Source organism: Rousettus aegyptiacus, unplaced genomic scaffold (genome assembly GCF_014176215.1).
Source record: "Rousettus aegyptiacus isolate mRouAeg1 unplaced genomic scaffold, mRouAeg1.p scaffold_m13_p_1, whole genome shotgun sequence".
NCBI classification, from domain to species: Eukaryota; Metazoa; Chordata; class Mammalia; order Chiroptera; family Pteropodidae; genus Rousettus; species Rousettus aegyptiacus.
In genome coordinates this window covers 72,343,113-72,366,602 of record NW_023416284.1, presented here as the reverse complement: position 1 = coordinate 72,366,602, position 23,490 = coordinate 72,343,113, and the positions used below count along the sequence as shown (strand labels likewise).

Genomic DNA, 23,490 nt, shown 5'->3' with positions numbered 1-23,490 from the left:
ATGTATCTACTGGACATTGGTCGTCTTCTTTAGAGCCTTAGTGTGAAAGCCAACTTTTCTGTTTATTAAGCGTTCCAGAATTGCTATTTATTACTCCACTACTGCATGTTTTCATTCCAGAGGCGTGTGATTGTTAATTTGTTATTGCGAGTTTCTTAAGGAGTCAAAACATCCAGAGAAAAGCATGAACTACATACAGCAGTAATGGCTAGAAAATGTCTCAACAACATGGAAATGACTCACAGCCTAAAGATATGGAGGCCTAAGAAACATTCTCTCCTTTGAATCATTGTAAATTGGTTTGGATGAAACAAAAGCTCAGTCTAGTTTTCAAATCAGAAACCAAGTTCAGAAAAGAAAAATCTTAGTTGAACTATCCTGTGAAAAATAGTTTTGAACTATTTTTCTTCCTTTCTCTCATCAGTGAGGTCAACTGTCACTTGCACTCGGCGTACATCTTTGGCTAGTAGCTACTCCCACATTCTCTCCTCCAACAGTATTTATAAGACCCAGGTAAAGGAGAGAATCATCTCTGTACAAATTAACTACAATTACTCCAACATTTTTCTGCACCATTTTTAAAAAGAGGAAAAAAGCATCAAAGAGAAGCCTAAGTATTTTTCAGGGAAAAGACTCAATAAATACAGACCTTTTCGATCAATTCAGATCCAAGTACACAAGAAGCAAATCCACATGGGCAGGAAGGATTGGCAAATATTTGCTAAATAAAGGCAGCTGATATTTCTCTACCCTCTTGATCCCTTGTCCTCCAAGTCCCCCTCCCCACAATACCCACATACATTATCCTTTCAGTCACAACATGAAACTCAATCACTAGATTAAGATGAAACACTAGGAAGGAACTTCTTAACACTCCATGAACTATAAAAAGTTAGAAGGCTTTCCACTAATATTAAGAGAGGTTTTAATGTATATCTTAGTGTCATTGCTAAAACACCAGAAAACATCTAATTTTGCAGAACTTGTCTTTAAGGATGAAGCCAATTATCATTTTAAATGCAAATTACTAAGACCTCTTGAACCTGATTATGTATGACATAAAATAATTTCTTAACAGGGTCCTATTTCAAGTGAATCTCCCAAGAGATCAAGCCATATGGAGCCTCATTAGACAGTGACACACTCCCTCCTAGGTCTGAACTAGTATGACAAATAATATTCCAAAAGCTATTTTTTTCAGAAAGTGATAATAGTTTTAAAAATATTGGTTTATTACTAAAAATTCTTCTCTATTATGAAGGCACAACTGTGATGTTATAATATGTACAAAGACGGTTATAAACATAAATAAGCAACCAGATTCTACTCCATATCTCCATCTCTCTTTCCTTCCCTCCCTCCTTCTCTCCTTCCCTACTAAATTCAGATAAGTGAGTTTGAAATCTGTCATTAATTATTTAAAATTTCCAAATATCAGTAAGATCATAAATAGATGCCTTCGAAATGATAAAGGAACAATCAACTTTGAATCCAGATATAGATATTAGGAAAGAGGAATAAATAAAATGTACAAGTGAAACTTTCTGAAAATTTCCACCACCATATATATCAATTCTCCTAACATACATATATATATATATATATATCAATTCTCCTTACATATATATATATATCACACAAACACACATATATATATACAAATATACATAGTCAGTAAATTGGGTTCAGAGAATATACTTAATATGAATAAGAAAACAAGTCCAAGTTACAAACTTTTAAAAAGAAGAAATGTAGTTTTAAGTCTCTTACGTACTTATGAAAAAACTTCGAAATATAAATTACTTAATGAATAGACTATGAAAGCTTATATATTTATATTATATAATTACATATAATAAATAATATAAAATATATGCAAATAGGAATTTCTTAAGTGCTTTCTTATATACTTTCCTTATGTACTCTTAATATTTGCTAATCTGTGATGTTATTTATAATACTTTTTAGCATAGCAAATCTTTCTCAATAGGCAAATTACTAATATAAACTCAGATATGAACATGAATTCAGACTATGAAAGGATCAAAATTAAAATTTCTGTCCACTGGAAGTGAAAAATGTATCATATATACCATTTCCTCCATTCACCAAGCAGAGTGCACTGGGCACAAAAACAACCTCAGCCATAACTGAGCAACTTGAGACCGTACATCTGTTCACTGGCTGCACACACATTTATTCACCATATACTACTCTAAAATGAGGAAGCTGCAAAGGAAAATTTAGAGATCAATTAATCTAGACCCTTATTTTACCTGAGAATTTCTGAGGATTCTAGAGAACAAATGCCTTGAGCATGATGAGTTTTATCAAAGAAGGGAGAGCAGGTCCCTACCCTCCCTGCTCCTTGCTTTTTCTGCCTCAGTGCCCTGGATGCTGACAGGCAGCAAAGGCCTCACTCACCTGAAGGCTAACTGGAAGTCAAGACACTGAGGAGCAAACAAAACAATAAATGACATGATAAAATGAGTTGTGTGGACAAGTACACGAGAATGGAGGGCAGTGGGAGGCAGATTAGTTTGGGCTGAAATAGAAGGGCAAGTCTTTCTGTCCTAGAGAAGGGGAAGCTCATGCTGGACATTCATGGTGGTCGGAAATAAACACTAAACACACAGGCAAAGTCTGAGACCAAGGTTAGACACTGGGCTTTGTCCATACTCTCTACAACCCTAGGTCTCCCTCTCAGCAACCCCACGACCACCATTTCCCATATGCCTGATACCTGGCTCTACATGTTACACAAATAAATTACAAAACTCCAAAGGAGAACGGTAACATAATAATAGTAGGTAAAAAGCAAATAGCATTTACTAGGTGCCAAGTGCTCTTGTAGGTGTCTTGCATATATATTTATTTATTTAATCCTCACACTGATTCTACTTTTCGGATAAAGAAACTGAGGCACAGAGGTTTAGTGACTTGGCCAAGCTAGGAAATGGCAGGCCTCATATTCAAATCAGAAGAGATACCAAAATTATGGTAACTGAGCACATAGGCATAACTTTCCAACAAGTGTGGATAACAGCTTCAGAATAGCTTGGCTATCACCCATCACCCAGCTTTTACTTCTTCTGGTTCTCCTTCTGACAATTCTGTCCTAATTGCTAAGGATTCTTAAGTTCGCTGTGACACCTCCAGGGCTACTTCTAAAAACTTCTGTCTGAGAGCTGTTCCAAATGGATGGTTCTTTAGGTATCTCAGCAATCTAAACACAGTGGGCATTCGAGAAATCCTAAGACAAGCCCTTCTACAGAGTGATGGCTGCCATCTGGCAACTGAGAACGAATTCTGAAAACACTCCCCCTAGCTGTACAAAGTATCTGGTCACCGAGTTTATCTGAACCAAGATTAAAAGTTGGGACCTCTGCCTATTCTCTCTCACACCCTTATTCTCCCAAGGTGTATATTTATATTTTTTGCAAAGCTGCCAAAGGGAAACATCAAAAGAAGCTTCCTTGTGGGGTGAGCCGTAAGTGAATTTAACGGCTAGATGGAGAGGGCAAAGAGAACGTGAGTCATAGGTTGTGTGTTAAATCCATCAGTTTGCTCTGAAATGTTTTCTCCTTTAATCTCGGAGCTATTGCCTTTCTATTCACCACAAAACTCCACCTGAGACTCTAAGTTGGGCTCTCACTAATACTGAAAGCTCCTAATTTTTCATTCAGATTTAGGCATTTCAAGTTATCGTGCCTGTGTCCTTTTTACAACAATATAACTTCAATGAAGCAATAACTGCAATGGCTTGACAAGGGAGAAGTGGTTTAGCACCGTTTTTGCAATCTAGCGATCTAAGCCTCAGGGAGGTCTCTGAGTTGGAGGACCTATCAGCAGTTGGTTTACTGAGATCTCACAGCCTCATTCGACCATATGGAGCTCCTGCCGCCACCAACTAAAAAGCCCCTCCTTTTGATTAATCGCATTGGTCATATTTTATTTTCTTTTGTGGATTGTGGTCCTCCCAACTGAGCCTCCCAAATGATATATTAGGAAAGGGAAACAGGCCTTTTGAACATAAGTCACATGGGGTACTTAAGAACCAAGAGCTTAGCAGTGTGTTTCAAACACTAGGGGCTCAATAAACGTTGATTACTTTTCTTCCTTCCTCTCCAAGTGAATGAAAACCCATTTACATCATCTCAGGGGCAGCAACAAACTAAAAAGAAATAAAGTTTTTAAATGAAGAGAATATCCTTTAAAACAATAAAATTAAATATCTGTGTATGTTAAATGATTAATTTAAATTTGTTACTATTTGATTGCAATTTCAGTTACAACATTCTAAATAAAAGTCCCTTTACAGCCAGAACTTACCTAAAAGGACATATGAACACAAAGCTTTCCAAAGTTAAAGGGTTAAAACAACTTTTTTAAAATTCTAAATAGTAAGAGTACTACAAGAACACCTCCTATCTTCCATAGGAGCCATAAGTACCAAGACTTTTTATTAATAGTACTCTACATGAGGCTTGCGTTCATGTCCACTGCTTTTTTTCTAATAAATTTGTCATTCAAGTTCTCTTTTTGTTGGGAACTTCAGTTATTGCCTTCCCACTGGCTATACCTAACCACACATATCTTTCAAAAGCTAATTGAAGCATAGAGAAGTTAGCATGATTTATTCAAGGTCAAATCTCAAGTCAGTGGAAAAGCCATAAATATAGCCTCTCTGCAGCTGAGAGTTCTGGGTGCTGGGCCATACTGCAGGGTAAAGTTTTAACTTTTGACTGTTGTTTTCAAAATTCCCTTGGGTATTTAAAAGCAGCTCATGTTGACAAGATGGAAGGAAGAAGCTTTTAACAAATTTCATTAACATTGCACAATTCACATTCCTGGCCCTATCACACATGCCAATTAGTTTTTAGTATATGTATTTAAAAGTTCCTTAAGGACACTATATAACTGACTCAAATACATATATGAAAGGGAGAGGGTTTACCAGTCTAAGATATACCCTGTGTTTTTCCCATGTAATGCAGCTGAATCACTATGCACAGTAAGCAATTTGTGCAAAAAGAAATGCTCTGCATTTAAGAGCTACACTAAACTGCTTTACGCCCCATTCTAAGACTCCTGTGAACAGTGAGTGCCTGGAAAGGGTGTAGAGAAGACTCAGGGAATGCATGATGCATTCACGGGAAAAACATCACAAGTACAGAGCTGCACTGAGAAATGAGGGCACCGGAGCTGTCATTTAAAAAAAAAAAAAAAAAATTCACAAGCATGTGCAGATTAAACAGATAACAAGAGGGTTTTTTTTTTCTTTTTATTTAAAGGGAGATCATTCTTCTTGATTTCAGAACCTTAAAACACACACACACACACACACACACACACACACACACACACACACACACATAATGGCCAAGGCTGGGAAGTTTTGACCCCTTGTAAAGACAGCCTTGAACCTAATTGTCTTAAAACCAGGAGAAGAAACCTTATGCCAAGAAGCTGTTTTACTTTGCTTTCTGCTACCACACTCAAAGACGACTTGCTTAAACAAAATGAGTTTTTTTCTTGATATCTCTATATCATGAAAAAACTTATTTGCCATCTAATTTTTATCTAATCGTGCTAGATGTTTTTTGTCTGTCTCTTTCTCCTGTCTGCCCCCACCCCACCTACACTGGCATTCTCTGTGGTCAAAGAATCTGTTTCAGTATTAGTGTTCAATATAACAAATGTCAAGTAAACACTCTACACATTTCCTGTGCTATTTAAAGCATCCTAAGCAATTATTTGCTCTAAAGTATTAAAATGTAAATTTTCTTAGCTGATGCCAATTCCTATAGTAATAGCTGTCACAGAACAGTACTTAGAAGATTCAAATGCAGCTTTTAAATCAGCTACACTCTGAGGCTACATTTGCCAAGATTTTTCTAGTTCTATATTTTTACAGCATGTTTTTGAGACAATGTATAAAACTGTAACAAAGTGTCATATGTAGCTCTTTTTTTCATACTTGAAACTTATTAATAGGCACATTGGTATCTTTCAATGTAGATTTTTCTCTAAGCAAAAAGATAAGAGATAGAAGATAAAGATCGACAGACACATACTTACACTTCAACCTCATTATTAAACTGCTTATTATTACAGACCAAAATCATGATCTTTGGAAATATCACTATATTAGATAACGCTCCAAATTATACAGTTGGTTCATAAAAGGTTCTCCTAATACTAGCTCTGTAAAGGGTACATACTACATTACACACACAAACCCATGCAGTGCTAGAAAAACGTTTATAAAATATATACATATATAAGCGTGTATGGGAAAATGACTACATACAGATATATGCATGTGTCTTTATCAGCACTTTTATGTCTGGCTAGATGTGGTTCTTTTTTAATCTTTTAAAATTCATTACATATTTTTGTAATTCCATGGGAATAACTTAAAAGTAACAGTTTTAAATCTGTAGTAGCTAAGACCGCATTAAATTGCCACCTCCTCCTACAGAATTGTATGTTCCTAGGGAAAATTTTCAGGCAACAGAGTACAATATACAAACAAAATACAAAAAACTCCTTGCTTATTTTTTTAAATGTAGTTAATGATTAGAATATATTTTCCAGCTGATGAAAGAATTCTATTAATCTTACCAGGCCAGACCCTGGTAAGGTACTATACCAGGTATTACTACTTGCTGAAAGACTGCATTAAAGCATTAAAGGACAAGTTATATTATCTTAACATGTTCCACACAGTGGGTTTGTGTTATAAAGTGGCCTCACATGGGTTACCAAAAATGTCTCACTATCTTAAGAGTCACATTATTAAGGAACCACATGTCCACAGGACTAATATTTGTGAATTATGACCCAACAAGCTTTTGAGAGCCCTGTCAGTATAGTCATATTAAATCACCCCCTTGGGTGGTGTGCTTGTTACAGTCCCGCCACAGAAGCCTTGATTGGGAGGGAATGGGGGTTGTGAGTGCACTGAACCATAACCTCATCAAGAATTCCCAACACTGGTCATGGCACTTAGGCCTGACGTCGCAGCAGAGAACGCTCTCCCCAACCTTTTTATGCAGGTTCTGTCTCAGTTCCTCTTTATGGTCCACGATGGCAAGAAAAAGGGAGAAGAAGCAAGAGAGATGACGAAGCAGAGGAGAGACGAGAAAAAGGAAGGGAAACAAAATAATCATCTGGCCGGGGTGCATTTCTGTGCGCTTTTGTTAAAAATATTTTAAAACATCATTTTTCTTTAGTGGTTACATCTAAGGTAGGAAGAACAGTGACAAGATGGGGGAGGGCCCCATTTAGAGGACATCAAATTCATGGTCATTCTTAAACCTGGGTGCAAAGTTACTTGAGTGCTCACTGAATCTTTTAGTCTTTTAATTTACTTTAGTTTTTAGACTGTGCTTTTGTATATACTCAATATTTAATATTTACAGAAACAATTTTGCAAGTCCCACAATGGCATGGTGGTAAGCAGTAAAGTATAATCAGTTGAGAGAGGAGGGTCTGAAGTTAAAATGATATGAGTTAAATCCCAGTCCTGCAACTTACTAGTTCTGTGACCTTGGGCAAGCAACTAACCCAGTTACCTTATCTGTAAATTGGAGATAATAGCTACCTATCTAGTTTTACTGTGATGATTAAGTGATTAGCACATTGACTGACACATCCTAAATCCTCAATATGCCAGCCAGTTATTGTTATTACTAAAATAGGTTCTCTGCACAATGAGCTTTCTTGAATGTGTACATTGTTCCTTGTGTTTCTGAACATGAATCCAGTAAAAAAATATTTGTCAACTGAATGATTTATGGAATAAAGATATTAACAATTGAATGCAGGGGTTTTGTTTTTGTTTTTTTTAACGGAATTCCACATGCTGTTGTTGAGAAGATGCCCAAATGAATGAGAGAAAAAAAATTAACAGTCCCACAAGAAAAATGTGAAGAACCTGAGTATTCAGAAAAGCCTAATTAATATTAACAATGTTAGCTGTCTCATACAAAAAAACAATCAAACCAGCATTAACTTTATAAAGTTTAAAGACATCTACCATTCACCTTGATGTGTATTCAGGGTTCACAAAAAATGTTAAATCCTAATATCTTACACTGAGAAAGAATAACAATTAGCCAAGTCCATTTATATCTTTTTAAAAGCTGCCTCCCCACACATCACCCACTGAAGTAATACTGAAAAGGAAAGCAAAGATTAATTTGTTTGAAGCCACAGACAACAACTTATTCAACTTTATTGTTCCCTCCTAGCATAATGCCTTGCACATAAGGTTTATAAGAAGTGAACAAAATTTAGTTGAATGTAAAATGAGCAAGTTGGACAAAAAGATGTATATGGTCCCTTACGCTTCATGAATGACAAATAGCCTACATGATGAGACTATCACTGACTGTATTTGATTTCCATAGCTAAACTCAAGAATTCATTACTATAATAATAATAAAATGTATTAAAGATATTAATTCTTCCTTAATTTCAATTAATGTGAATAAGGTCAATTCACAGATCTTAACTTCAGTGTTTAATTCTATTTTCATAGTATTAAAAATATACCTAAACTCTAAGTTTCTAGAAGCATCAAGAAACTGGAGACTGTGAGAAATAAGTATGTTTTGGAACCAAAGGAATAAAATTTCCTTTTTTTAACCTTTTATAATTACTGATCTCCCTTTGGTGTATTTATGGAGCATTAGTTGTCATTTAACACAATGACTCTCTTGGGAGAAAAGAAAATCAACCTAAATAAACAAGATTTTTCCAGGGATAAAAAGAGATAGTTGCAATAGAAAAATGCCATAGGGAAATAATCTTTATATTACAAAGCAATTAAAACTTTATAAACAAAAAATATATTTTTAAAGTCATATCATAGCTGCAGAACTGGCCACAACTGAACATATTTGATGAGCTACAGATTACTGGTAAGAACAAAGGAAAATCCACATTGAAGGATTAAATGTCTCTCAAAATCAGTTACTCCCAGGTCTGCAGTTATGTCATAAAATGTTTTGAGTTTGATATATATTCCAGGCATAAATACCCTTTCCAGAGAGCAGAAACTCCTAATTCTGGATTGAAAGAGATTCATCAGCATTTCATGTGCCTAAGAACAAATCCTAAAAGTCAGGAGCAGAGGTTATTTGTACATAGGCAATCAAAAGACATAAAGATTTCAACGTCAAAATGTTACGCTCTTTAATTTTCTGAGGCGCATACAAAGAGAAAGATTTTCATTAAAGAGAAAGGCAAAAGCAAAACTATTCCTCCTTCACAGAAACTGATAAATAAAGAATGTATGCACAAAACACCTGGATTCGCTTTCCTGTTTCCTTGCCAGTGACTTTTTTAAAATATAAGATTAGCTAACAGTAAACAAACCTTCAGAGCAATGAATTACACGCAGACAGATACACTCTCACACAAAAGAGAGCAAAGCCGATGCTATTTAAATATCACGAAATATTTTCCTAACCATGCACAGATGGAAGTACAGACTTTTTTGCCAACTGCCTGGTTCAGAAACTTTGCTCTATTTTTAATTATTTGGTTCAGAGGACCCGTTTGTGATTAACTTCTGTGTTGGATGGCAAAGCAAGTAAAGCCCTGACCCACAGCAAAGAACACTGAGAGAAGCTTAATTATTTTTAGAAGAGCTAGCATAATGTTGTAAACCATGTGTAGGGACAACTAATTTGTCAAAGACCTGTCGATGGCTGTTGCACTTTGAAGTCTACAGAGCATCAATAAAACAGAAAAATCCAGGTGATCTTTAGAAAATGGCACCAAAATAAAGCTAATGACAAATTTTTGTCTTTGAGAAATAACGACTGAGTAAGAAATGGATAGGAAGAAATTAATAGTGCTGTAAGGACTAATCTCATTAGTACTAGAAGTCTCAGTTTTTATTAGAATCAGTGAATGGAATGCCAAGGCTTTAAACACAGGAAATGGACTCAGATGCAAGGAGAAGTTTGTCAGGAAACTCAAACCATAGAATTCAGAATTACACACCAGAACTGCTGAGCAAGATAAAATCCCAGAAGAGAAGTAGAAAGAAAAACAACGGTCTAGCAATAAGAAAAGATAGTCAAGGTAAGAGTGAGCAGGCTGGAACAGTTTTATGTTTTTTGGAGCCATGTATTTTTATTTTAAAGAAAAAGCTGTTTCCAAAAAGAAACAATAAGCCCAAGTAGCACATTAGTATAAACACAGGGGAAAAAATAAATAAATATAAGACATCCAGTTAAAAATCTTGAAGAATGAGACTAAAATCTAACAGACCTTTATTCCCAGAGAAGCTTTCTTTTTGATCAATGCCTCTAAAATTTTAAGACGTTCTAGGTTTAAGACTTTGACATACCTGGAAAACCCCAGATTCTACTGAACCACAGGCCAAAGAAAGCCAAAATGTTTCAGGAGTAATAGCTATTGATAAAAATCAACTCTGCAATGACCCCAGGACCAATGCCAGAATGATATGGGAATTAAAAAGACAAAACAAACACCTAATTTCTCACTGGGAAACGCAGAAATGGGTAATAGAAATAGAACACACTTTGCATGGGGGGGTCTTAATTCTGAAGTTCAGCTTCTTAAACCACTACCTGGTTATACTAGCTTTTGACTGGGTTGACTGATATGACAAGACCCTAAGAAGAACACATCCATATCTGTGGGCACTTGAGAAATTTCAATAATTAGAAGCAATTTGGGGAGCCATCATGGAGAAGAAAGATGGTAATCTGTCGACTATTATATATAGTCATATTCCTCCTTCTCTACTATGAAAATAGATGAAGTATGTGTATGGTTACATGTGCTTGCAAGGGACTAGAATTAAACTTTTTTTTTTTTTTAACAAAAAAAAAGCACATCTATGACTGAATTATTTGTAGTTGCAAATGGTTTCACAATACCAACTTAGAATTATCACTATGGGCCACAGGCTATGGCTTAGAAATGTTTTTATTTCATTTAGAAATATTTCTATTTGTTGTCACAAGAGCCACTGTGATGAGATGGGATTCGACCTGTGTCTTTGTCCATAAAACAATCCAATAAGATATGGAAACATGAATTCAATTTTCTTTAAGTCAAGGAAAGCAAAAATATGGTTGTTGAAACAAGAACTGCTTTCTGTGAGATCTTCTAGTTAAATGAAAGCTATTCAGCTTGAATCAATTGCTGTATCCATTCTCCAATACACAGCAGATTTATACTTCAGAAGGTTTTTGACAGAGAACAAAATGTTACTGAAATATCTTTTCCATTCCTTTTGTCCTACATAACATTCCATGGGCTGAACTCCCAACAAGGGGCATATATTTGTCAGATTCTGTTTGCACTTGTTCTATTCTGGTTTGTCTTTGTTGCAAATTTTCAGTTTGACCCTTTCCTGACAAAAATTAATAAACACCTTTTGGTTGTATTACAACTTGTAATACAAAAAAAAAAAATTTACATTTTTATTCCGTACCATCGTTAAGTACCTGTTCTTTTGAAAATAAGCCCAATACTTAAAATCAATGACAGAGCATTTTTTATAACTACTTATGTAAACACTAGAAATCCAAGGAGAAAATTGTTCTAATCCAACAATCCACACATTCCTACCCAAAAGCAATCACTTGAGTATTTAAAAACTAGATCTGTGGCAAGAGACAGGCGAGAACTAGCTTGAACAAGTCTGAGCAAGATGAATTTATCCTCCACTGCCTCTACTCCAGGTCATCCCAGGACTATGCCTGTGGGCAAATGCCAAGATGGAAAGAATGGATTGGTGCCTGTTTTCTAGCATATCTGTGTAAAGACTCAACAAGGGCCCAAGAGGGAGTTGCTGCTCTGAAAGAGACAAAAGGTGTGTAACTGCAAGCTGATCAAGTAGAACATTCAACACTGTCTTGGCCATATAATGACTAAGCCTGAGCCAGCTCAAAATCAGTCAGAAACAGATTTCAGACAATGTGAAAGCTAAAACACTGGTTCTCAGGGATGATGTCCAAGAGGAGATTTCTGAAGCTGGGTGTCATCCTTTAGGGTGGCCCAGAATAAAATGGTGACGCATTATGCCTCCCGGCGAGTTCATATATACTTTGAACGGCAAAGACACCAAGTCCCGTGGACTTCCAACGAAGATCTTGGGGCAAGAAGAGATGTCCACCAGCACTCTCTGTGACCTGTTAGAGAGAAACATTCTTAGCTACTCCATCACCAAGCAAAACTCCCCCGCCAGACTGAATTGCCTTGACTCCTAGGAAAAAGGTGTAAAGAGATTGGGGAACAGGGGCAGGGGGAATGCCTAAAAGAGAGACGACCTTTTGTCTCATTTGCAGTATCACTAATAGGCTTCAGTAAAGTCTAGAAGTGAATCAAATTCTAAGTATTTCTGAAACTAACAGCAAGATTGTCAGCCACTAAATTACTTCTGCAAAGAAAGAAAGGCTTCATAGCAATTATACTACCTGCTTCTGGCATCAAGAGACAAACGGTGTTTTTACTAAAAGATAAATCGCTAGATGTTGTAGGACAGTAGATACTTGTCATGGAAGCCACTCAGTGTCCTGCACTCGCTCCCTCCAGCCCAGGTAGCATAAATCAGATTCACAGGCGGCTGGATGAGCTTCCTCTATCCTTTCTGTAACATCTAACAACAAGACAGTATGGACCCACAGATAAGGAAATGATCTGACTGTCAAATCTTCCCATCCACACAGGAAAAGACTTCTCCGACAAGATGGCATCAGATTTCAAGATTCCATATATGAGATCAATTGGCTTCCCTGATGTTTTTAACCTTGTTAACACTGGTGTGTTAAAGGAAATACAGTTCCAGAAGCTCAACTTGAAAGGTGCAGTGGCTGCAAAAGGAAAAACACTCTCTACCTATCCATCAAGTTTAGGCTTAGGCACTACAAAAACATCTAATGTCTAAATTTATAATGAAAAGTTTGAAAAGATAATGAGTATTATAATGCTATTGCATTTCTTCACCTTTCTAGCTCTATCTCAGAATTGCTCTAGTGCACCAATTCAATTAAGCAAAGGAATCTTTTCGGTCTACAAATTCAGAGACTCAACTACATCGTTTCTGGGGGATCTTGGCAGTACAAGATGATGGAGAAGGGAGCAGAACTGCAGGCCAGAAAGCCATGGTTACAGCCCAGGCCACATGTGTTCAAGCCACCAGAATCTAGCAAATCAGTCAACCTCGTAGGTTCTGAAAAATGAGAAGGATACTCTCTGCCCAAGGAGTCATGACTATCCAGAGAAACACTTTATCCATGGCACTCTGAATTCAGCTAAGATAGACCCATGACACACTAGCCACTACTGCTATGTGGTTTTTAATTTTTTTATGTGGTATTTACTAAATCAGAGGCACAGACTGCAAAGGATCCCCAAGAGAAAGGGTAGTTTTGACTAGTCCTACAAGAGAAACAGGAAAACACAGGACTTTCATCCCAGTGAAGTCTTTGAAGACCCTACACATTTAAAACGGGAAAGTTAAAAAATATTTTTTTTTTTTTAAAGAAATCATTTCCTGAGACTTCGGGGCAAAGAGTAAAAAGTGCACCATTTAGAGAAAGAAACTCTGAAATTAGTCATCTAATGTTCTCCACACAGAACAGCTAGTGTTTATTCATTTCCATTTATTAACCATGCTCTCTCCAGGACTTAAGGACGATTTGAACTATGACTTCCAGAGTTTTATTTGGAGAAGACTCATATACTACTGGCAAGATCCATGATTCAGGGTCATATTCCAAAACATTTTTCTTCATTTAAACATTGTTTCTTACGCACATTGGCCTATTCTAATCTCTAGGATGACTGAAATGGATCTAAAGCTTGCTGAGGGGTAAAAAATAAAAGTACTCTTCCCTCCTTTTGCGTCTGTTTACACAGACTGTTAAAATAGTACTGTTCATAAGATAAAAGTAAGACGAAATAAAAGACAATCTGTTCTTCTGAAGAGTCGGGAAAGGCACAAAGGATTACAGACACTTCGACAGAATAGGAAAGCCAAAATAAAACACCAAAATTTGGGTTCAGATATTATCACTGTATTTCCCTCAAACTCAACAGACAGCAAGGTTTTACAGAAGGAGATTTTAAAATAAATTAACAGATCATCTTTTCTCCTATCAATAAAATAAATAAATTTGCCGTATGGGCCTGTGATGACTTATGAAAGAAAAAAAAAAAACTGTGAATCTTATGAATGGTGTCAGATCAGGCACCAGAGGCAGTGGCCAGAAGGAAACACTCTTTTCCCAGCACCTTATATAAGGCTGTCTCCCCAGAAAAGCTATAAGTCAGGGTCCTATTTCTCAGTGGTCTAGGCTGCGGTGACAAAGGTGGTTCCAGAAGTGAACTGGAAATGGAGCCTTGGAAAGAGGAAGAGTGATCAAAACAAAATTCATCCAGTCTTTTCTGCCCTTCCTGGAACTTGCCAGAACAGAGTGAGGCAGAAAGGGCTTTGGGGCACTTCCCCACAGGGTGCTGCTGAAGACACTGGGCCCAGGCCTCAGTTTCTAATGTCAGGCTCCCTTTTCCATACTTGTCAAAACTTCTTTCAGGAGCATATGGTCCTTCACATCAATGAAAGCGAATGAACACCCTCTACCTGGCAAAGGTATTCTCACCTACCACCAACAAGGCAACTTCTATACAAACTCATATGCAAGAGAGAGGAGGTAAATGGCCAACTGGCCAGCTCACTCTAAGGGTCGAACTGCCCTCCCACCCCTTCGGTCTCATCCTTCACCGGGGAGGTTATGCAGAGAATTTCAGGGTTCCCTTCTTCCCTTTGAATGGTACCCCCCTCCATGTGATGCTTTACCTCAGCTTGACCAACCCTGCACAAAAGTCCAGAACTACTCTCTCACAGATAAAACGATCTCCTCGGGGTAACGATCTTACCGGACACGTTCATCTGAGTTGGACAGCGGTCATAAGAGTGCTTAAGGCCAGAGAACATACATGAGGGAGGTGAACCTCAATCTCACTCAATCACACAAAGCAAGCACAACACAGGACAGAGAACCCCAAAAGTGGGCAGGGGAGACTCAACAGGTAGGAAACTAGCCCAGTGTGAGTAAAGGTTAAGGAAAGGCGTGGAGAGCAGATGGGAGGGGAAGAGGAAAGGGGGGCCCCTGACAATAGAAAGTACTGGGGTTTCAATAGGGAACAGTTCCCAAGGGGAGCAGTGGGCAGATGAGAATGAGGACTGTTCTCAGTGAAGCCGAGCTGCTGGCCAGCCTCGCACAGAATGTGAACTGCAGTAATCTCACGTCTTCCTTCCAGGTTGGTCCTGGGTACAGTCGCAGAAGGAAAGAGAAACAGATCATCAAAATGAGACAAAATCAGACTGGGGAAATAGCTGAAGCAAATACGACTTTCAAAAAGGATATCTAGAACACATAAAGAATTCATTAACACAGATGAGAAATTATCGAGACCCCCATTTGCTAACTGTGTAAAAGAAAATTAGTAAATAAACATATAGGGAAAAGATCTATCTCTGAGAAGGATCAAAGAAATGTACATTTTAAAACCAAAAAGCCTATTCAATTAGCCAAAAAATAGTAAGGCCCACTATCGATCAGGTTGTAGTAAGACACATTCATCAGTAACTATAAATCGGTACCGGCCTTCTAGAAAGCAATTCGGATCAAGCCTCCCTATAGTACTAACAGCCTTCTGATGCGACTGTATCCTAAGTTAGCACGTAAGTGTACAAAGATTTCACCACAGCTTTATAATAGTAAACAACTAAAAACAACTCAAATGTCCAAAAACAATACAAAATTTAAATTAAGAATAATCCTTGTAAATGATAATTGTTAAGTCTGAGTTGCAAATGAGAATGTTTGCTAAATGAAAAAGGCAAAAGAGAAAAAAGTTATATGTTAAATTGTCAAGAACTAGAAGACCACATATGAAAGTGAACATGAAATGATAGAAACAAAGGGAACTTTTGCTTTTAAAAGTTTTTCTTTTATTCTTGTAATGTATACGCAACAGATGTTTAAAATGTAGTATTTCTATCAATCATGGAATAGTGAACACCCTCTTCTGTGGAGCAGATCAACCTGCGGGCAGAACATCATGGGCAGATCAGTGGAGGGTATTTAGGCCTTCCCAAGTTTCAAAAGTCAATCTGAGATTCAAACGGTACCCAAGAGGGGCTCCGAGGTACTTCTTGTACCCAGAATACTCCCATAAATATAGCTCTTTCTTTTGTTCTTCTCTCCCCCTCCCCACCACACTGGCTCTTCAGTACTATGTCTTCCCCTGCTGTACTTTCTTTTTTAAAAAATTGTGTATTGAGATGCTACCATGTGTAATATTTATAGTGAATGCTCAATTCATCCTTCCAACAATCTGGTAGGATACATGCTATCATCCCCATTTTACAGATGAAATTCAGGATCACAGATTTAAGAAATGTGGCCTGCGTCATAACTCAAGACCAGAGCCAGAATTCAAACCTCAATCTCCCTGTATTAACCATCATAAATACTGCCTCTTGTCTTCCTTTCTGCTTACGAATCAAAACAAAACACTCTTAAATGCTACCACTTCTGTTTACACTAACAGCCTGAAGAGATTATTCAAATTGCAATAAATCAAGAAATAGTATAGACTGCTTATAAATTAACCAGTAAGACAAGGTAATGCTGCACACACTAACTGCAAAAGTTGAGGCAGGAAAAAAAGGAAATTATCTCAAGACAAACCTGCACCTTCTTCAGTAAATCCAAATGACATCAAAAGGATTTCTACTTGAGTATTAAAAGTAGACTATCACCCTTGAAACTACTGCAAAGAAGGGCAGAGCTTCTGCACCTTCCTTGCAAAAAATTACTCCTCAGCTAGCTGAAAGATTCCTTCCAGTTATAACACATGCATTCCAGAAATGGATGTTGTATGGGGCATGGTAGTAAGAACAATAAAGAGGAGCAGAGGAAGTATTAAGGTACAAAAGTTATATAGATGGGGTGATAAATGATTTTAGGCACCACTTACGACTTACTCTATAAATAATGACACAATAATAGCTAAAATGTAAATTCTAATTAAATACAAAGCCTAACAAAGTCAAACAACAGCAAATGATGTTTGACAGAGCAAAGGTCTTGGGGGAGCTAAGAGGAAGAATTACAATCAAATCTATTCATGGAACTCTACTATGTTAGATAGAATGGGCCTGGGAGATTATTCGTTTCAACTACTTTTTTTCTTTGTAGGTGGGGAAACTGAGGCCCAACAAGGTAGAGTGAGTGGCCCACGTCACCATGCAGCAGAGCAGGAAACAGAAACTCAGCTTCCAAATTACCAATCCAACAACTTTCCAGTATACCACACTCACTCTGCAGTGTACTGGAAAGTCACTCCATTCTAAATCATATTTTTAAATTAGCATTAAACATTCTATAAATATTAAATTTTTTAAAAATAATTTTCAAATGCACAGGAGCACATTTTAAAAAGAAGTCTGGTTTTGATTTCCTTTGGAAAGCGGTACACTGCTCAGTGTTTAGCCTAGTATTGAGTGAAATATTAACAGGTCATATAATGGTTTCAGTGTTCCTTCGGTAAAGCTACACAGAATTCGAAAACCATATCCCCCAGGCCTACAGGAGTTTCTGGAGCACACATTAAACTCAACGCTCTGCTCAACAAGCCCATCACTGTTAAGTAACTCATCAGAAAATAAAGAGGGAATTACCAAAGGGGAATTGCCAAGCAATTAGTTCTCTGAAGCAGATGACATACAACTGTTGTAGGGAGGAGCTTCCCGGTTAGTCATATGCTACAGTCAGAGCCTCCTAATCTGTAAATAAAAATGCATTACATATGATTACAGCTGGGATGGAGGCTGGGGCTGCCAGGCTAGGGCATGGGGAGAATCCCAAGTCTTCTGTTCTGTGTGTCTATAAAGCAAGAGATGTTGCCTTGGAAGACCTTTTTTTTTTTTTTTTTTTAATCCTCAGTAATTTTCATTCAACGTAAGAAAAACGAACTGGCCTTTCCTAAACTGGCTAAGAGCAAAGTGATCTTTCCTCTCCATCCTTCTGACATGAGTCGGTTAAGATTCACTCACCGGTCCAGTGAAGGAGAGAAAATGAGAGACTGGGAGGGACAGGGACTGGAGGGTATAGCAGACCTGAGCTTTCTGATGGCCGGCCACATGACTAAAGCGTGACCTCCTTTCGCTGCACGTTTTGTCCTTAGAGCTTGCATTCGGCACCACCCCACTGCCTATCAAACTGGAGAGATAAATAGTTTCTATCTGCCAAATCTTGCAAGCTGAGCAATGGCCCAGTGAAGCTCTTTGAAGAGTCAAAAGTTCAACATCTCACTGGGACTCCTGATGCCAAACAACATTTGGAGCCCAAACACAGATAAGCATACTGCCATTGTCATCCTTTTCTTCAATTAATAATTATTGAAAATACGTAGAAATCTCGGGAAGGTATGAGGAAGAGTGAAAGAAAGGGAGAAAATGCCACGAAGACAGCCTGTATGACTCTGAACAGACAGGCTTGCATCAAAAAGGGAGGCTCATCGCCTCTGAGTCCCTCTCTGATCCTGACCTCTGAGAGTATGATGCACTTTGTTATGGTTCTTTAAATACTATGGTTCTTTAAATATTACACCTTGCCTTCTGGACTCAACTGTAAGCTTCTTATGGACAGGGCTCAGGCCTAAATGCATGTTGGCAACTAAGAGTATAGGCTGGGATCTAAGCATGACTTTACTACTTTAAGAGCTGGTCAAGCTTGGGAAAGTTACTCATTCTCTCTGTGCCTCGATTTCCTTGTCTGTGAAATGGAGATAACAACAGTGCCTACCTCAAAGGACCACAATGAGGATTAAATGAGTTAATGCACAGTGAGTGTAATCTACTGATCATCTCTAAATTTCCTATAGGGTCTACCTGGCATAATGCCTCTCACACATTAGATTCTTATTAAATATTTGCAGACAGAATGATCTGCCCCTGGAGTTGTTGTCTCCATCTCTCTCATTCCTATCCTAACTTTCTTGTCTTTTATGAAAGATAGGTAAGTCACTGCCTCATTCATAGCTATTTGGGGGACTACAGATAGCCCATCTAAACAATGCAAGTCAAAATAAAAAACTTAAACTGTCCTCAAATTTCCTCTAATTATATTAAAACAGACTGCCCACTAACAGCAACATAAAGAGATAATTTCCAGACTCACCCTTCATTCTGAACCATGTAGTCTTAAGATCTTTCCCTCCAGTCAATGCTCACTAATTCTAGATTTCTTTATTTCCTATAAAGTATAAATGGGAAGCCAAATGGTTCAGAAAGCTGTGCCTAGTGTATATGTGTGTATATGTGTGTCACATTTTTAAAAGTTCACATAAAAGCCGCCAGAAAAGCCTCTAAAGTTATAAAACACACTCATATTAATGTGATTTATCAAAGTACTGTAAATGAATTGTCACAGAAATGAACAATTGCTCCAGGGTCAAGTAGATGGCACAATGTGATTTATGCATATCACCCAAGATGAATAAACCAAAGGTGGAAAAGATCAAAGGAAATGGTGGAATTGTTAACATGTACAGGGATTCACTGAAAATCGTAATAAAACTTTAGAGGAAAATAGAGGGATCGTTTGTTTCAATGAAAAGAGATACTGCATGTGCTGAATTTCAAAAGCAGCATTCATTTTCATATACACACATATTAGGTTTAGCTAAAATTAGCTCACGTTCCTATTTTTTTAAAGGTCTTAAAGGAATAAAGGTTTCGACACGATTTCATTGAGCTGAGTTTCCAAGGTGCCTGAGCTTCCAGGGCAGACTCCCATTACCCACCTATGCATCATCTCCACTTCTCCACCCACCCTTCCTCCACCCAAGGTCTGAAAGAGGAAGCATACAAAGGCTGTGCCACATTGCAGCTCCTCTCCGCTGCCTCTTACCTTCTCCCTATGTATTTTACACCAACTAATGCCATCCCTGAAATAACAATTATCCCCTCCTGCCTGTCATAATTTCTGCCAGGCATAAGAACCCAAAGCTGAATTTCAAAAATCGCTTTTATGCCAATGACTCCTCCAAACTTATCTCCAGACCTGACCTCTCAGCAATTTTATTCCCACAGTCTCTACTGTCAGCCAGACTCCAGCAACTCAGGTGTCCTCCAGTACCTGTGCCTCTGCCAAAATGGCCTTGTCAGTTACATATTCTGAACTTGCTTATTATATCCAGGCCACTTCAATGGTCTTCCTCCTGCTCTATCCATCTCTTCCCACAGAAATGCTAACCAGCCTTCAGAATTGAACTCAAATGATCCCTCCTCCTCAGTCTCTCCTCATCATCCTACTCAGCATCATTCTTCTGAATTGCTTCTCTGTTAGAATGTACCCTGGTAAGTACAACCCACCCCATTTCGCTTTGCTTTAGTTATTTCGGAGCATTTCTTCTTTCCCCTACCTGACCACGAGGAATACAGTATAACCTCTTTCTGGTAGCTCTTACTTTCATGCCCACAGCATTATGTAGTAGTTTCAAAAGTACACACTGAATAAATGAATTTTCATAGAGTGACTGACATTTCTTTACACAGAGAGCGACTGTGAACAAGTTAGGTCATAACTTTGCTATAGCTATATCATTACCTAGAAAATAACTAGAACCAGAAATAATTGTAACCTAGGTTTTAATTTCTTAAAAAAAAAAAAAACGTAATTAATATAACAGAGTACAACATGAATTATACTATTTCCCTGCCCACGTTTAGCCATCAATTGTGAAGACTGTAATAAGGGCATTATTTATGCAAAATGTTTAAATAATGGTTATAAGCTTCCTTTAAATGCAATCACAGAAAATGTCAGCTGCTTAAAATTCAAGGTGACTCTGCACTACTTTGTCAGTAATACAATACGAGTATTCTTAAGACACTTAATATATGATAAAAGCCTCGGTCTTGTCTCAATAAGCTTGCATATACTGACCAAAAGATATGATTTTTTGACGCCTATATTTTCACAGTAAAACTCTCTTATAAACACCCACAGGTTTAAAAAAATTTGATAATGTATTAACCACATATGCAATTGAAGTACTTCCGTAAAAACTTAAACGTGAGGATTTTCTGCCTAGCATGTAACTAACTGTTAAAATAGGTAACATCCCTAAGGATAAAGTAGCAGTAAGGCATTCAGCTGATACCTATAGACCTTAAGAGGCTTACCTTCGCATATAACTCCAGGGTTATCCTATTTCCTTTCAAAGAACACCTTCCTAACATAGCCCAGTTCCATATTTCACAAGGATGTAATGTTTATGATAATTTTCTCCCTCCTCTGTACTCCTCCCTTCCCATCCCTAAATGAGACTTCTCTGAGTATCCTTTCTGGGGCATATTACTTCAGTCACTCGGGTTTTTGTTTTGGTTTGTTTTTACTCAAATCACAAATAACTTCCTCTATGCATGCAACTCATCAGTTCATCTTACAACAATATGAAAACAATACATATGCATCCTCTCACAGTAAGAGAGCTGGACTAACACAAAATTCATAAAAATAAACAAAAGCTTCATTTACTTTGCAGAACTACAAATGCCTACAAAGACCAAGATACAGGTATATTTACTTATTCCAAGCCCTGTAAGGTCCAGAAGTAACCATCAAGAAACAACATTAAAATAACCCTATCAAGGAATAAGTTACTTGATCACAATGATACTTATGTTTGTGGATCACAAACCATACGCAGGCACTATTCTATGCAGTATATGTATATTATTTCATTTCATCCTCACAGCAGCCCTAAGAGAAAGTTCTAATATTATCTCCATTTTCTACACAAAGAAAATGAGAAACTCAAAGGTTACAGGATGGCCTATGGTCACAATGGCAGCTCTAGATGTGAACTCAGACAGGCTGGTCCCTGAGCCCCATGCTCTTGTCTCAGATGCCACAGAATTTTTAAGTAACTTAAAAACTGGATCTTAGGTATAAAGAGGGAGCTCTTTATTTAAAGAATTCTGGTGAATCATTTTCAAAATGAACATTTTGGTAAAGCATATATCCACCTCTTAACAAATTAGTTGAAAATCCTGACTTTTGCATGTGAGGTTTAATAGAAAGTAGACTTCGTGTCTCACCAAATAAGGAAATAGAACATGACGCAAGAATAGCTGTCTGGATACCACCCAATCCAGCAGTTCCCAAAACTACAGAGCATCAAGATGATTCCAAGAGACCATTAGGGTTCATTTCAATTAGAAAGTCTAGGGTGGAGTCCCAGATTCTATTTTTTTAAGCTCTCCAGGTGATTCCGTTGCCCAGCCAGTCTCAGGAAACCTCTAAACTCCTCTAATTCTACAGCTTCCAGCAGGACTGCTCCCAAGGCAAACAGAAAGAGGCGATCTATTTCACATGGTTGCATACACCAGTGTTCCCAAACCCTTTACTGCCCCAACTTCTGTCTAACTTCCATCTCTCCTGACTTGATTCAGGCAGTATCCTCTTGTTCTCTCTTCAACAGAGAACCATGAGTCATCAACCCTGCATACACCCGTGTCTGCATGACTCTCCAGACCAGAAACATTTACTGTACATGAGGAAATCAGGAAGTTGTAAAATCCAAACAGACACAGAAATTCAAGATTCAACAAATACTGATTGCCACTGAACAAACAGGTCTCTGTCTCCCTACACATGTGTCATTCTACAACAAAAACCTAAAACATGAAAACTGTGACTTAAGATAACTGGTAGCAAAACATTTCATCGCATTAAGTAAAGGTGACAATTAAAATGACCAGGCTCAAGCCCAAGAGGTAATAATTAAGCATCGCAAAGTCAAATGTTGACTCCATCAACCATATAAATTAAACCAAGAAGAGATACTTCAATGCAGGTTTTAGAAAAACCTCTTGTCAATTTCTCAATTTCCCACACAATAGTTTGCAAAGACAATGACATTAAACAGTCCACAAAGTGCTAAAGCATGGCTAGTAGGTGATTTTTTCCAGGTCAGACTTATCCTCAGATGAAAACTAGAGAACGTCGCAAAGCTCTCACCTGATAGGTGATGCACTTCCCTGTAGTGGCCGTGGAGGAAGAGACTGCTGTACAAGGATGACAAACAAATCTGCAGTTTGAATGGACCACACTGGTGACTTGCTTCACGATGCTCCTGCAATGGGCCAGGGAGTGCAAGAGAGGGAATCAAAATGAAAAACAGAACAAAGTGCTTTAAAAAATAATTCCACTTCAAATGTCTATACCCTGAAATCTTAACTTTCAGAACATTAAATTTTGCTTTTCGTTTCATGAGAATTACAGATACCAGCCAGCTCAAAATGCAGGTCTGGTTTTACTCAACAGGGCTCGGAGGGAGGCCAACACACAAAAAGGTCATCCCTTCAATCAAATTAAGAGGTTGGTCTCCTGATTTGAGCCAGCTACTGTCATTCTT

General features: G+C 37.7%; 1 protein-coding gene across 9 annotated transcripts in view; it reads right to left on the bottom strand.

Annotated features, from left to right (window-relative positions):
- The window catches only part of ATXN1 (ataxin 1), a 364,038-nt gene that overhangs the window by 332,901 nt on the left and 7,647 nt on the right, over positions 1-23,490 (bottom strand). For all 9 annotated transcript variants that reach the window (XR_004955711.1, XR_004955712.1, XM_036236902.1 and 6 more), the window contains exon 2: positions 23,094-23,208. The gene's annotated coding sequence lies outside the window, so the exon portion shown is untranslated. The remainder of the gene's footprint in view (positions 1-23,093; positions 23,209-23,490) is intronic.